This window comes from Oreochromis aureus, linkage group 23, assembly GCF_013358895.1.
Source record: "Oreochromis aureus strain Israel breed Guangdong linkage group 23, ZZ_aureus, whole genome shotgun sequence".
Taxonomy (NCBI): Eukaryota; Metazoa; Chordata; class Actinopteri; order Cichliformes; family Cichlidae; genus Oreochromis; species Oreochromis aureus.
Window position 1 is genome coordinate 43,763,915 of NC_052963.1, and position 14,921 is coordinate 43,778,835.

Below are 14,921 nucleotides of genomic sequence, written 5' to 3' on the forward strand. Positions count from 1 at the left end.
TAAACCAATTAAGTGCAGTGCCACCAATACCCACTATTTCATTTAATCGAGATATTAGAATATTGTGGTCTACTGTGTCAAAGGCAGCAGTTAGGTCAAGCAAGGCCAGAACAACATGGTTACCAGAATCACATGCCCTTGTTCACGTACAATACTTAAGTTAACTTTTTACCAGTCCAGCCCTGAAGATAACGTAACCTACAAGCTTGGCACGCCCACTTGTTTAGTTCACAGCTAAAACAAGGCAAGTTTGTCACTTTTAAACAGCTGTGTGTTTTGTCCACGTGGCATTTAAACCAATTTGCAGCCCCAGGACAAAGACGAAAACCACACAGAACACTGAACCGTTTATTAATAGAGTGAAAATGATCAACTGGACAGCGGCTCTGCTCACTGGTGTTGCCTGTTTTGGGGGATACCTGATTGTGCTGGTGAAAAAGATCAACAGCCACCGAAAGGCAGAAGAAAAGATCAAGAGAGCCAGAAACAGGAGAGATGAGAGCCTGCAGCGGGCAGAGCAGGCGGTGCTCCGGTACAAAGAGTCGGTGAGAGTTCAGAGCTTTAGGTTTTTTTCTACTTTCTATTTAGAAAGAAATCTCAGCTAATGATGTGCTTTTAGTTTAACCTGGCAGAGGATTAGTCACTAAATACTAACATACTGGCACTTTTTGAGGTCTCCATGCTTAGCATGAAAATTAAAGGTATGAGTGTGCAGACCGTTTAAGTGCAGTGAACTCACTGTTGTGTTTGAGAAAGTGTGTGAAAATGTGGAAAATTGGGCAAAGAAAGAATCCTGAATCTGTACATGGATGTGTTTCCGTCTCTTTGTTGCAGCCTTTAAAAGAAATAATAATAACATAATGATTCTGTGGGTCTGTGTCTTCTAGCATCCGACAACTGACTCTGCTCTGATCCTGACGCTCTCCCTGTCTGAGCTGACACAGCAGCTGAACAAAGGTTTACTGAGCCCCGAGGATGTGCTTTACTCTTACATGGAAAAGGTTCAATATCCAGCATGACACAAAGGTTCACCAAATTGTTCATAATAGATGAAATACACCAAAAGCTAATTTTTACAAGTAATGATTAAAATTACTCAGCCTTATTTCAATGTTATTTATTTTTGACATTAGTCCTACTTATAAATCACTGCTTTTTAGTTCTTATTACACAGAATTGTGTCTTATTACAGTTAAAGTTTAGACACACTGGGTCATAATATTCATATAAGCAACACAGACTCATGTGTCACACAATACTTGTGTTTCCAACAAGAGTTTAATATTTTACAAAGATGATGTAATGATGATGATGATGTTTCCTTTCCAACAGACTCTGGCTGTAAACAAAAAGCTGAACTGCTGCACTGAAGTTTTGCTGGAGAGTTTGGACCAGCTGAAAACTGTTGGCTCCAACAAGGATGGTCTCTTGTACGGAGTTCCAGTTAGCATCAAGGAAAATCTTGCATTTAAGGTATTACAAAGGTTATGCAATGCAAATTTTAGTTACAGTTAAAGGATTTCCCATCAGAGCATTATAGCTCAGGTATTTGATGTAACATTATCATCTTCTGCTTTTTCCAACACAAGAATCATGACTGTTCTTGTGGTGTGATCATAAACCTGGACCAGCCTGCTGAGAAGGACAGTGTGCTTGTTCAAGTCCTGAAGAAACAAGGAGCTATTCCCTTTGTGAGAACCAACTTGCCTCAAGCCCTTTTAAAGTACATCTTTTACCAGTTAATCACATAAAAATCTACAGCACATTTAAAACTGTGTTCATGTATTAAGTTGCCTTTGTCCATTCCAAGTGTGAATAATATGAAAAGACTCATTAACTGTCTGTTCACAGCTATGACTGCAGTAATCCTATCTACGGGCAGACTGTGAACCCTCATAACCCCAGAAGACCTCTGGAGGTTCATCTGGTGGGAGGGGCTCTCATCGGGGAGGGGCTCCCTGCTTGGTATAGGCACTGATATAGGTGGCAGTATCCGTATTCCTGCATCCTTCTGTGGAATCTGTGGTTTCAAACCAACTGCAGGTCGACTCAGGTGGGTTTTATGTTAGTTTAGAGTCAGTTTCCTGGAAAATTATTGCACATTGAGTAAAACTTTTATCTGATTTAAACTGTTATCTCTGTTAACACCTTTGGGAAATGATTAGTTTACAGGGGCTTCGTCCAGTTTATCGAGGGCAAAAGTCAGGTAAGAAACATACCTACTTTACATATAAAGTAAATGCAGTTACATAACCACTGTGTAGCAATATTTCACCAACACAAACTGTCTCAAATATTTGAGTCACTGCTTTATATTTTGTATGAAACTAGTGCCGTCATCTCCTGGACCCATGGCAAGAGATGTGGACAGCCTGGCTCTGTGCATGCAGGCACTTCTTTGTGACCACATGTTTTCTTTGGACCCCACTGTTCCACCATTACCTTTTAACATGGAGGTGTGTCCTGTACTGTGGGATTCATGAAATCTGCTAATGATTATTTTTTGGTTAAAAACTACAAATTAAGCCAGTACATAGTTGTCCTAATGCTTCACTTTATATTACTCTTACCTCACCTGTATTAATGTCCTGAGATACAGAATTAACTTTACAGGCTGTAATCTTAACCTTTGCAAACTGATTGTATTTAATTGACTCAGGAAATAAAAATGATTGACCCTTAGATATACAGAAGCTCCAGACCTCTAAGGATTGGTTATTTGGAAAACGATGGCTACACGCAACCATCTCCAAGCATGGCCCGAGGCGTCAGAGAGGTCAAAGCTCTGTTAGAGCAAGCAGGACACACAGTAAGACACACACACACACACACACACACACACACATACACACACTATGATCACTGTCAAGCCAAGTATGTGATATGAGTCATAGGTCATTAATCCTGTCATTTGTGCCTTTAGCTCGTCCCTTACTGTCCACTGAAGATGGATCAAATTATCCCTGAACTATTGATAAAGGGTTTATTTGCAGATGGAGCTACCACCCTGCTACAAAAACTGTGAGTTGTTCCATTAAATAACTCAGTTAGTACCATTTGTCTTCTAAACTTAAATCATCTAACATTTAGAGATTTTGTTCCTTTTTAGTGCTAACCACTAAACATCACCATGCTGCCATTGTCTTCATGACAAACATGGGGTTGTGGTTCCTTTTGAAACCATTACAGTAATTTTCAGTTCAGTGTCTCTGAACAGACTGTTTTCTTGTGTGCCAATGATCTCTTTCATTTTAGGAAAGGGGGACCTGTGGACCCTTGTCTGGAGCCTCAGGTTTTTCCTTACGGCTTTCCCAAGTGGTTGAAGAAAACCATTTCATTCTTGCTCAAACCCGTGGTGAGTCCTCTAATTCTGTGACAGAAACATATAAATTTAGACATTGGTTTGAAAATTAATTTTACACCTTAGTTTGTCTTATTCTTTTGGCAGTTTCCTCGTGTTTCTGCTAACTTTGGTGCTCTTTGTGGAGTTGGGTGAGAAAGTATTCTTGCAATTGTTCATTTGTGCTTGAATCTCAGTTTCTTTGTTACATTTCCATGTGCTAGGAATTATATCCAAACATTCTGCTTCATTTTTAGATCTGTTCCAGAGCTGTGGAAGCAACATGCTGCTGTTGAGGTACTGCCAGCTGATGATGCATGGTCACGTATGAAAGCCTGAAGATGAAATTGAGATTTGCTGTGTTTTCTTTAGGACTACATTCATGAGACAATAGCACATTGGAGGAGCTGCAAAATTGATGTGCTGCTGTGCCCTGTGATTGGACCAGCCTACAACTTCTTATACTGTGGCAAAACTACAAGTATGGCAAACTGTGTATGACAGACAACTTAGTTTCTGTATTTATCATTTTTTTTCTAAATATTTAATCTCAGAACTTTAAATATGTTTAAAGTGTGAACACATTTTTAAAGGCTAAGAATGGTGTTTATGTTTCTTTATCTATAATTCATTTTTGTTTTCTACACTTTCAGCTGCTGTCAGTTACACGATACTCTACAATCTCCTTACCTTTCCTGCGGGTGTAGTCACTGTTTCCACAGTGACCGCAAAGGATGAGGAGGAACTCAAGCACTATAAGGGCTGTTATCAGGACATGTGGGACAAACTCTTCAAAGAGGTAGGCAACATGTACCAGTTCAATTCAATTCAATTCAATTCAATTCAATTCAATTCAATTTTATTTATATAGCGCCAAATCACAACAAAACTCGCCTCAAGGCGCTTTATATTGTACAGTAGATCGCACAATAATAAATACAGAGAAAAATGATTCGATGCAGAGAGGTCTGTTAACACATAGTGAGTGAGAAAGGTGACTGGAAAGGAAAAACTCAATGCATCATGGGAATCCCCGGCAGCCTACGTCTATTGCAGCATAACTAAGGGAGGATTCAGGGTCACCTGGTCCAGCCCTAACTATATGCTTTAGCAAAAAGGAAAGTTTTAAGCCTAATCTTGAAAGTAGAGATAGTGTCTGTCTCCTGAATCCAAACTGGAAGCTGATTCTACAGAAGAGGGGCCTGAAAACTGAAGGCTCTGCCTCCCATTCTACTTTTAAATACTTTAGGAACAACAAGTAGGCCTGCAGGGTGAGAGCGAAGTGCTCTAATAGGGTGATATGGTACTACAAGGTCATTAAGATATGATGGGGCCTGATTATTTAAGACTTTGTATGTGAGGAGCAGGATTTTGAATTCAATTCTGGATTTAACAGGAAGCCAATGAAGGGAAGCCAAAACAGGAGAAATATGCTCTCTCTTTCTAGTCCCTGTCAGGACTCTTGCTGCAGCATTTTGGATTAGCTGAAGGCTTTTCAGCGAGTTTTTAGGACTTCCTGATAATAGTGAATTACAGTAGTCCAGCCTGGAAGTAATAAATGCATGAACTAGTTTTTCAGCGTCACTCTGAGACAGGATATTTCTAATTTTAGAGATGTTGCGCAAATGGAAGAAAGCAGTCTTACATATTTGTTTAATATGTGCATTGAAGGACATGTCCTGGTCAAAATGACTCAAGGTTCCTCACAGCATTACTGGAGGCCAAGGTAATGCCATCCAGAGTAAGAATCTGGTTAGATACCATATTTCTAAGATTTTCAGGGCCGAGTACAATAACCTCAGTTTGATCTGAATTAAGAAGCAGAAAGTTGTCTTCTATGTCTTCTAATGATGCTGCCTATGGGAAGCATGTATAATGTAAACAGAATTGGTCCTAGCACTGAACCCTGTGGAACACCATAATTGACCTTAGTGTGTGAAGAGGACTCTCCATTTACTTGAACAAATTGGAGTCTATTAGATAGATATGATACAAACCACTGCAGTGCAGTACCTGTAATACCTACAGCATGTTCTAATCGCTCTAATAGGATATTATGATCAACAGTATCGAATGCAGCACTGAGGTCTAGCAGGACAAGCACAGAGATGAGTCCACTGTCAGAGGCCATAAGAAGATCATTTGTAACCTTCACTAAAGCTGTTTCTGTGCTGTGATGAGCTCTGAAACCTGACTGAAACTCTTCAAATAAGCCATTCCTCTGCAGATGATCTGTTAGCTGTTTGACAACTACTCTTTCAAGGATGTTTGATATGAAAGGAAGGTTGGAGATTGGCCTATAATTAGCTAAGACTGCTGGGTCTAGAGATGCTTTTTAAGTAAAGGTTTAACTACAGCCACCTTGAAGGCCTGTGGTACATAGCCGATTATTAGAGATAGGTTGATCATATTTAAGATCGAAGAATTAATTAATGGCAGGACTTCTTTGAGCAGTTTTGTAGGAATGGGGTCTAAAAGACACGTTGATGGTTTGGAGGAATTAATTATTGAAGTTAACTCAGAAAGATCAATTGGAGAAAAGAGTCTAACTTAACATTGATGGTACTAAAAGTAGCTGTAGATAATATTACATCTGTGGGATGATTATTGGTAATTTTTTCTCTAATGATAAAAATTTTATTTGTGAAGAAGTTCATGAAGTCATTACTAGTTAATGTTAAAGGGATTGTTGGCTCAGTAGAGCTCTGACTGTTTGTCAGCCTGGCTACAGTGCTGAAGAGAAACCTGGGGTTGTTCTTATTTTCTTCAATCAGTGACTAATAGTAAGATGTTCTGGCTTTATGGAGGGCTTTCTTATAAAGCAGCAAACTATTTCTCCAGGCTAAATGATGATCCTCTAAATTTGTGACACGCCATTTCCTCTCCAGCTTACGAGTTATCTGCTTTAGGCTACGTGTTTGAGAATTATACCACGGAGTCAGGTACTTGGATTTGAGGCCTTAGTTTTCACAGGAGCTACAGTATCCAGAGTCGCACGTAGTGAGGAGGTAAAATTATTAACAAGATAATCGACCTCTGTTGGAGTAGCGTTCAGATAGCTGCTCTGCTCTATGTTGGTACAGGGCATTGAAGATGATAACAGTGGGTGGATTATATTCTTAAACTTAGTTACAGCACTTTCAGAAAGACATCTACTGTGATGAAGTCTACTCTCCACTGCTGTGTAATCAATTATTGTAAATGTAAATGTTATCAGGAAATGATCAGACAGCAGAGGGTTTTCAGGAAACACTGTGAAATGTTCAGTTTCTATGCCATATGTTAAAACAAGATCTAGAGTGTGATTAAAGTGGTGGGTGGGTTCTTTTACACTTTGAGAGAAGCCAATTGAGTCTAATAACAGATTAAATGCCATGTTGAGGCTGTCATTTTTAGCATCTACATGAATGTTAAAATCACCCACAATAATTATTTTATCTGAGCTGAGCACTAAATCAGATAAAAAGTCTGAGAAATCAGAGAGAAACTCTGTGTAAGGCCCAGGTGGACGATAGATGATAACAAGTAAGACTGGTTTCTGAGTTTTACAGCTGGGGTGGACAAGTCTAAGCATCAGGCTTTCAAATGAATTAAAAGTCTGTCTTGGTCTTTCGTTAATTAATAGGCTGGTGTGAAAATTGCTGCCACACCGCCCCTCGGCCTGTGCTTCGAGGTTTCTGGTAGTTAGAATGACTCGGGGTGTTGATTCATTTAGACTAACATAATCATCCTGCTGCAACCAGGTTTCTGTAAGGCAGAGTAAATCGATTTGTTGATCAATTATTAAGTCATGTACTAACAGAGACTTGGAGGAGAGAGACCTAATATTTAATAATCCACATTTCACTGTTTTACTCTTTGGTTCAGATGTGGATACTGTATTGTTCTTTCTTTGTGATTTTTTATGTTTAAGTTGTTTATTGCTGGTGTTTAGTTTGTTTTTTGTCTGTTTGGGAGCTGACACAGTCTCAATGGAGACCAGTGAGGCAAGAGTGATTGAATACATAGGGGCAGATTTAGTAACACGCTGTGTCAGGCCAAACTGGGTTTTTAGCATGAAAAAAGAATAAAATAGATTTTTGTAAAGAGAGTGCAGTAAGAAGACTGTGGTTAAGAGGTAGAAACGCCGAGCCTTTTGCAACTGTGCATGTCTGGAAGTGAAACTTTTGTCCACTGGTCAGTTTATTTGTAATACCAAACCAAGATGTGATTAAAAACATACATATTACCAAGAAGGGATGGGAATAGCATACGAAAGATATTACAGTTATGCAAATTAATTGTGTACTGTTTGGTCAAATGTTTGTACATTTTGGGGTCATTACTCAAAAAAAGTATTAATTAAACATATTACACAGAACACTTCTTAAATGTAATGCAGTAAATTACTTAATTACTCCCAGGTGAAACCAATTCATTACACAATTCGTTACATTACTTTTGCATTTTTCCGTGAAATGACCTGAAACACATTGTCTCACGAGCACCATTTAACAATATGAACCTGGTGCTACAGTCCCACACACCAACACTAATGAGGACACATGAAATCTTTGTCTTTGTATTTAGTTATGAGCAGTACAGACTTTACTGGCTTAACTAGAAGTACAGACACCTGGGTTAGAAACAAAAATACTAGAGTAAAGTTGAAGTACTGAAGCAATTAATTACTCAAGTAAAAGTGAAAAAGTACAGTCTCTGAAATTTTCTCAAAGAATGTAAGTAGCTCCTTAAAGACAATTCTACTAACAATTTTTGTACTAAGTTAACTGAACCTTGTGCCATATTAATATAATAATAAAATATTAGCACATAATACAAAAATCATTCAAATTTAAATTGTAATTCCAATGAATGTACTTAGCTTCAATCTGTTATGTAGGACTGTGATGAAGGTCTTCTTCATTCCTTAACCATGTAAACATAGACAAGTGATTTTAATACTTATATTAAAAGAAGGGCACAAAGAAGGGTTTTGCTGATACAGTTTAATGTCTGCCTAGTAAAAGAAATTTCAATTAGTATGAAAAGTTTGGTTAAGCTGGTGGAAAACATCACTTTAACACTTACCTGACGTCTAACCTAATGGGTAGGAGAGGCTAAGTTAATATCGTGATGAAAAGATTGTCCCACCTGTGTTTTCTCTTGATGGTGTGCCAGCCAAAGGAGCCCACAGGCATCTGGAGTGGCCTCAATAAATGAGTTAATAAATTATTAATAAATTAGTTTATTATAGATTGTAGTCAATAGGCCAAGCAGGAAATATTTTATGTAATAATTGTAATTATGGTAATTATGTCTACTGTATTCATTTAATGTTCATAAAGGTTATTAGATAAGATGTGTGTGTAGTTTCGTTTATTATGTAACCCCAGATAATGGCATGGCTTCAGGGCCAGTTGGCAGCAGTTTATAAAGGGCTGCCAGTTAACATCAGAGGCTGTTGCTGCAACCATGTCCCACCACTGGGCTACATTGTTTTATTTTGTGTTATGCAAAATAAAACAATGCAAAGCAAACGTAGCCTATGTTTGACCCGATGGGGTACAGTGTTGCTGTTGAGGGGTTGCTGCTGCTCCTCTTGCTGATAGTGCTGGAGGGCAGGGCCGTGTTGATCTGAGACTGTAGACATTAAAATGTCCATAGGAGAGATTAAACAAGTGTTATGAGATAATAATCAAATGCAAAGATTTGTGACAGTGCTTGTAACCATAAGGCAACACATTAAAAAAACTGAGGGAAATAAACTAGGCTCTGCCTGTGGCTCACTCTTTGCCTCTCTTCCTCCTTCCATCTCCTCATCTCATCTATCACTCTCCACTTGCTGTCCACCTGAGAACAAGGCACAATTTACTATTGCATTAATCCATTATGTAAATATCCACACTCAACAGCTCTTGCACCTAATCCATAATAAAGTAATGGCAGAAAATGTTATAGAACTAAAACATTGCAGGTGTGTTTATTATTGTCTTTATACTGGAATACCTCTGCAATGCAACAACTGGTACATGTGTTCATGTTACCTGTGCTCCTTTTAATCCAGCTGGTGAGGGATCCACTGCCTTTAGCAGCCTCACACAGCTCATCTTGTCACTGTTTCGTCCTTCTCTCCTTACAAGGCATGTCTGGACAATGTTATAATTATGAGTAATGATCTAAAAAAAAAAAATCTATACACATAAAACATGCACACACACATACAGTGGCATTTTATACCCTTTCCAGAATACTGTATATACTATGGCCACAAGTTTGCATCATGGTGTTGATCCAGAATCCTTCCATTATTATTAATTCCTTGTGCTATAATAATAAAGTAATGAGAATTAAAAAATAAAGTAATAAATGTGAAATAATGTATTTATGATGATTCAAATGGTTTGACTATCCACTCTGTGCAGGCAGAAAGCTTATTAAATGTTTAAACTGTAGAGATACAATCATTTTACTGCTGTAAAATCAGCATTTTTGTCATATTTGAACTATAAATCTAATATAATCTGTTTCTTAATGTATTTTCTCTAAAACACAGTGTGTTTCTTTTACATATCTTAATCCATAATTATGTGGATATGCATATTAGATAGTTTTCAGTGAAATATAAGCCCTCCAGAAAGGAAGGGAAAAACCATGTTACTTACTTTAAAACGAAATATGTTCCCTAAAACAGTAGACGGACCTACAGACCCATGACAGCCTTACTCAGTTAACTAGTGGCTAATTACTAGCACCTACAGTATAGCTGTTCGTCTGTCTGCTGCACTGCAGTTTCAATAATTTTCCAAAATATGAAGAATGTCCAATAATGGCTGCAACTTCTCTGATGTGCTCAGTTTGTTCTTCAGCCAGCTGAATGTTTACTTCATGTCATTCCCCACATTCCCTGTGTCTTTCAACTGCTTGTATCCAAATTTCTTTAGTATCAGATATATATTGTGGTTTCTTTAGTTGCACTAAGAAACCATAATGTGATATCAAAAAGAATCTCAGCTCATAGATATTATTATTGCATTTTTTTTAAAAATAAAATGCCATTTTGTTTTGTCATTTTGAATGTTATTACAAATATGATCATTACGCCGAACCTTCTCTTCAGCTGTATTATTTTTGTGTTCAGGCAGTGGCCGGTGGCGAGGGTCTACCTGTTGCGGTCCAGTGTGTTGCTCTGCCGTGGCAGGATGAGCTCTGCCTGCGCTTCATGAAGGAAGTGGAACAACTGGTCAAAGAAAGCAAGAAGTAAAGCTGCTTTCTTTCTCAGTCTCACAGGAGAGGCTGCAGACTTCAGAGGAGACATGTTAACTTGAGCACATTCTGTAATAATGAGCTAATCAAGTCATAAATGGTGGAGAATTCTTAATCTAGACACTTTTTTTGGCTGTTTGCTAAAGGTTAATTGAAAGTTGGTACAATTATACATTGTACCAACTTGTGTGTTGTTCTTATTGTCTTTTCTGTTGTCTTGCTATCAGCTTCCATTTCATGCAATAAAGCATAAAAAGGCAATAAAAGCTTGAACGAGAACTGGAATCATGTCAACATTAGGCAAAGAGACAGTGCTAGCACATGTGTAAACATGTTGAAAATTATCTTTAAATGATAGGTCTGAAAAGTAATCTGCACACAATACACCCATATTTCTTTGCTCTAAGCTGTCTACATAAAATTAACTTTATGTATTTTTCTAAAGTCAAGTCAGTTTTATTGTTACAAGCAAAAGTCACATATAAACATTTAAAAGGCTTCACGGGCAATTTTTTAAAAGAATAAGGTCACCAGCATATCAAAACAGAGATAAACTCTATGTGTGTTTGTATGTGTGTGTGTATTTTAGTTAATCAGTGGCAATGAGCTGTCTGTGTTGCAATTTCTGTGTCCTGAATGAGCAGCAAGATACTGATATTATTCTTCTGAAAATAGGTTTTGAGGTCAAGATAGCTGGTGCTACCCAGTTTTTTTTTGGGGGGGGTTTTTTTGTTTTAATATAATTAACACACTATGATATTTACCCCACAGTATATGTTTCAACAAAGTATTTTATATGAAATTACGTTAAAGAAAAACAAATGACTCTTTCTGGACTTTAAAGTGCACTGATTGCCTGTTGGCAGCTCCCTTCTGAGAGGTAACGTTCCCTAACAGCACTCACTGAATTACTTTGAAACTAAAAATGTTTTAATAATCATAGAGAAAAACCAACAACTTATTTTAACAGATGATGATGTTCAATTTCTTCCTCATGAGCAGTTACTCTTTGGGTTCTGTTTTATACAGAAGAGACAGAGACAGGAGACATGAGTTGCGTTCGGGCTGCAGGCTCTTCCTTGTCTGAGGTATGGGAGCGTTGCCTATCGTACTCACAGCTATTTCCTCCTTGTGGTGATGCCACGCAATTACACCTTCATAACTAACTGAAAAGTGCAATACCACAGTGACCATATGCTTGTAGGTGTCACATAAGTCAGAAGTTAGTACATCGTACATTTGCTTTTGTTTGTACCACTTTTGTTATCAGAAGTGATCAAGTTATTGAGTTGGTTCAGGACCGGCACCAGACAACATCTCAGCGGTCATCAAGAAGGCCCAACAGCGGCTGCACTTCCTGAGAGTCCTCAGGAAGTACAAGCTGAACTCCAACCTGCTGCTGACCTTCTACCGCTCGTCCATTGAGAGCCTGCTAACCTACTGCATCACGGTATGGTACAGCAGCTGCACCAAGGCGGATAGAGTGAGGCTTCAGAGTGTGGTCAAGACAGCACAAAAGATCATCGGCTGCCCTCTCCCCTCCCTGATGGACATTTAGAATAGAATTCAACTTTATTGTCATTGCACATGCACAGGTACAGGGCAACGAAATGCAGTTTGCATCCATCCAGAAGTGCTTTAGCCGTGATATAGATATATTACAATATATATTAGCAATAATATAGATATGTAAGTATATTACAGAAATGGGTCTATTATGGTATGTTATAATGTACACGGTATGAAGTATGTTATGAATATGCTATAACTATAAGTATGTACAGGCTATGAGCAGGATATAAATATGAAAAAACTATACAGAAATATGAGATTTACAGTTATACAGAAATGTGAACTATGCAAGTTATAAACAGTTGTAGGATTAAAAATGATTGTATGTACAGAATGATTATTTACACAGAACTATACAGTAGTGCAGTTAAGATAAGTGAGATATGTGGATCATTTCTACAGAGGCTATATAAAGTGCTGGTGGTTGTGAGTGGTGGTTCAGTCCATGTTATTATTGTGTGTATGAGGGTACAGTTGTCCATTGTGTGTGTGTGTGTGTGTGTGTAGGTGGTTGTGGGTGTGTGTATGTTCAGTCCATGAGTTTAATGTGGGTCAGATGTCAGGAGGCAGAGTTCAGGAGTCTGACAGCTGTGGGGAAGAAGCTGTTCCGGTACCTGGTGGTCTTAGTCCGGAGGCTCCTGTAGCGCCTCCCAGAGGGCAGGAGGGTGAAGAGTCCATGTGATGGGTGACTGGGGTCTTTGATGATTTTCCCAGCCCTTTTCAGACACCGCTTCCTGTAGATGTCCTTTATGGCAGGAAGTGGTGCTCCGGCGATGCGCTATGCAGTTGTCACGACCCTCTGCAACGCCTTCCGGTCCGAGGCAGAGCAGTTCCCGTACCAGACTGTTATACAGTTGGTCAGGATGTTCTCGATGGTGCAGCGATAGAAGATTTATTCCTCCCGCTGCCTCAGCAGAGCAGCAAACATCATCAAGGACAGCTCCCACCCTGGTTTCAACATGTTGTTACGGGTATCAAATATTGAGGGAGAGTACAAAACCAGAATAGTCCAGAAGGGTTGGGTCAAAACAATGATTTTATTGGAACACACGCGCGGGGAGATAATTACTGGATATCATCAGCATGGATCTCCACCCAAAATACACTTCAGATTGCTTTTATAATATCAGGGTATTATGACGCCCCCTCATGCGTTTACAAGCACATAATTTGCATCTTAAGAACATTATTTGCCTCTTTTACAGACAATGATCAATTTTAAGAGATAAATGCAGACACAAGAGTTCCTCTTTCTGGCATCTTCTTCCAAATAAGGCGATGGTCTCAGGCCTCTGGGTCCCCATGGGCTGGTCCTCTCCTTCTTGTCACCTGTTGTCAAGTAGACTCTAGTGCAACATGTTTGCTGAATGCATTCAGGCCTCTACTCAGATCTGTTTCTAGGTTATATGTGGTATATATGTGTTTTGTAAGCATGTGTGCGATCTTTCTTCAGCTCCCAGCCTCTTATCCAATGGATCGTCCGGACCTAACGCCGAACGAAGCTTTTGACCTTTAATTACCTGGGGGAGCTTCAACTCTTTTATGAGCACAGAACTGCAATGTGTGTATAGAGATATGACAATATAAAAATGGTTATAACTGCACCTGTAATAAAGGTTAATATGGTGTCAGTGTGTTAAATGTCTCCCTGCCGTCTTAAAGCTATATGTGATATTATTAATGCGATGCTAATGCTATGAGATATATTGTAGCAGTAAAACAATTTCTTTAATTCCACAATGTTCAGCCTGCTTCCCTCAGGGAAGCGCTACAGGTGCATCAGCACAAAGACCCACAGACTCAAACACAGTTTCTTCCCCAAAGCCATAACCACCCTGAACTCACACATGCACCGATAACACAGCCCCCCCCCCCCCAATTTTTTCTATAATTTCCTCTATGGACCACCACTGTGCAATAACAATCCTATGTGTAATAACCCAACTGTATATACACAACACTATTTATTACATATTACTTTTTTAAAAAACCGGTATATTTGTATATTTGTACATTTTATATATATATATATATATATATATATATATATATATATATATATATATATATATATATATATATATATATATATATATGTATCTTTTTCCTCTGTTAATACTGTCCATATGTCTATAGTGCTGCAAAACTGTACCCCCCAGCATGTTGCACTGAGTAGGTGATGCTCTGTATCTCATTGTACAACTGTATAGTGACAATAAAGGCATTCTATTATATATACCTTGCAAATCTCATTATTTTAAAAAATTAGGAGCGAAGGTGTCATCTGTGAGAGCAATGGACCTCTGCTTCCTCTGCTCCATCACTTCTTTTTCCCTACCAAGTAAAATAGTAACATACTCGGATGTGTCAGTTCACAATCAGCTAATCTGGTTTAAATTCAAAAATCACAAAAATATATTTCGATAATTGCTCTCAACTGGACCCACTGTCCACCCTGCACATTTCTCTTGATTGTCTAATAACCTTGAAAGACAATATTTGACGACATATGTCAGTCTTAACAGCACAGAATGAAGATTACATCGATAAGTTCAGACACAAGGAGCTATTCAATGTGCAATGGGTATGGTGAAGTGAAAATTTTACCTTTGAAAAATCAGCTTTGCCAATATCTTTGGATGCTGTCCTACTTCAAATTTCCCATGATCAGAGAGCATGTTAATGCCACTGTTGGATTTGGTTGCGTTTCTACTCAGAGGTCGGTCCATGATAGAAACAATAACCAAACACAGTAATGCAAATA

General features: G+C 38.5%; 1 pseudogene; it reads left to right on the forward strand.

Moving 5' to 3' along the window:
- Window positions 1-278: 278 nt before the first annotated feature.
- LOC120436257 lies at window positions 279-10,843 on the forward strand (annotated as a pseudogene).
- The last annotated feature ends 4,078 nt before the right edge of the window (window positions 10,844-14,921 follow it).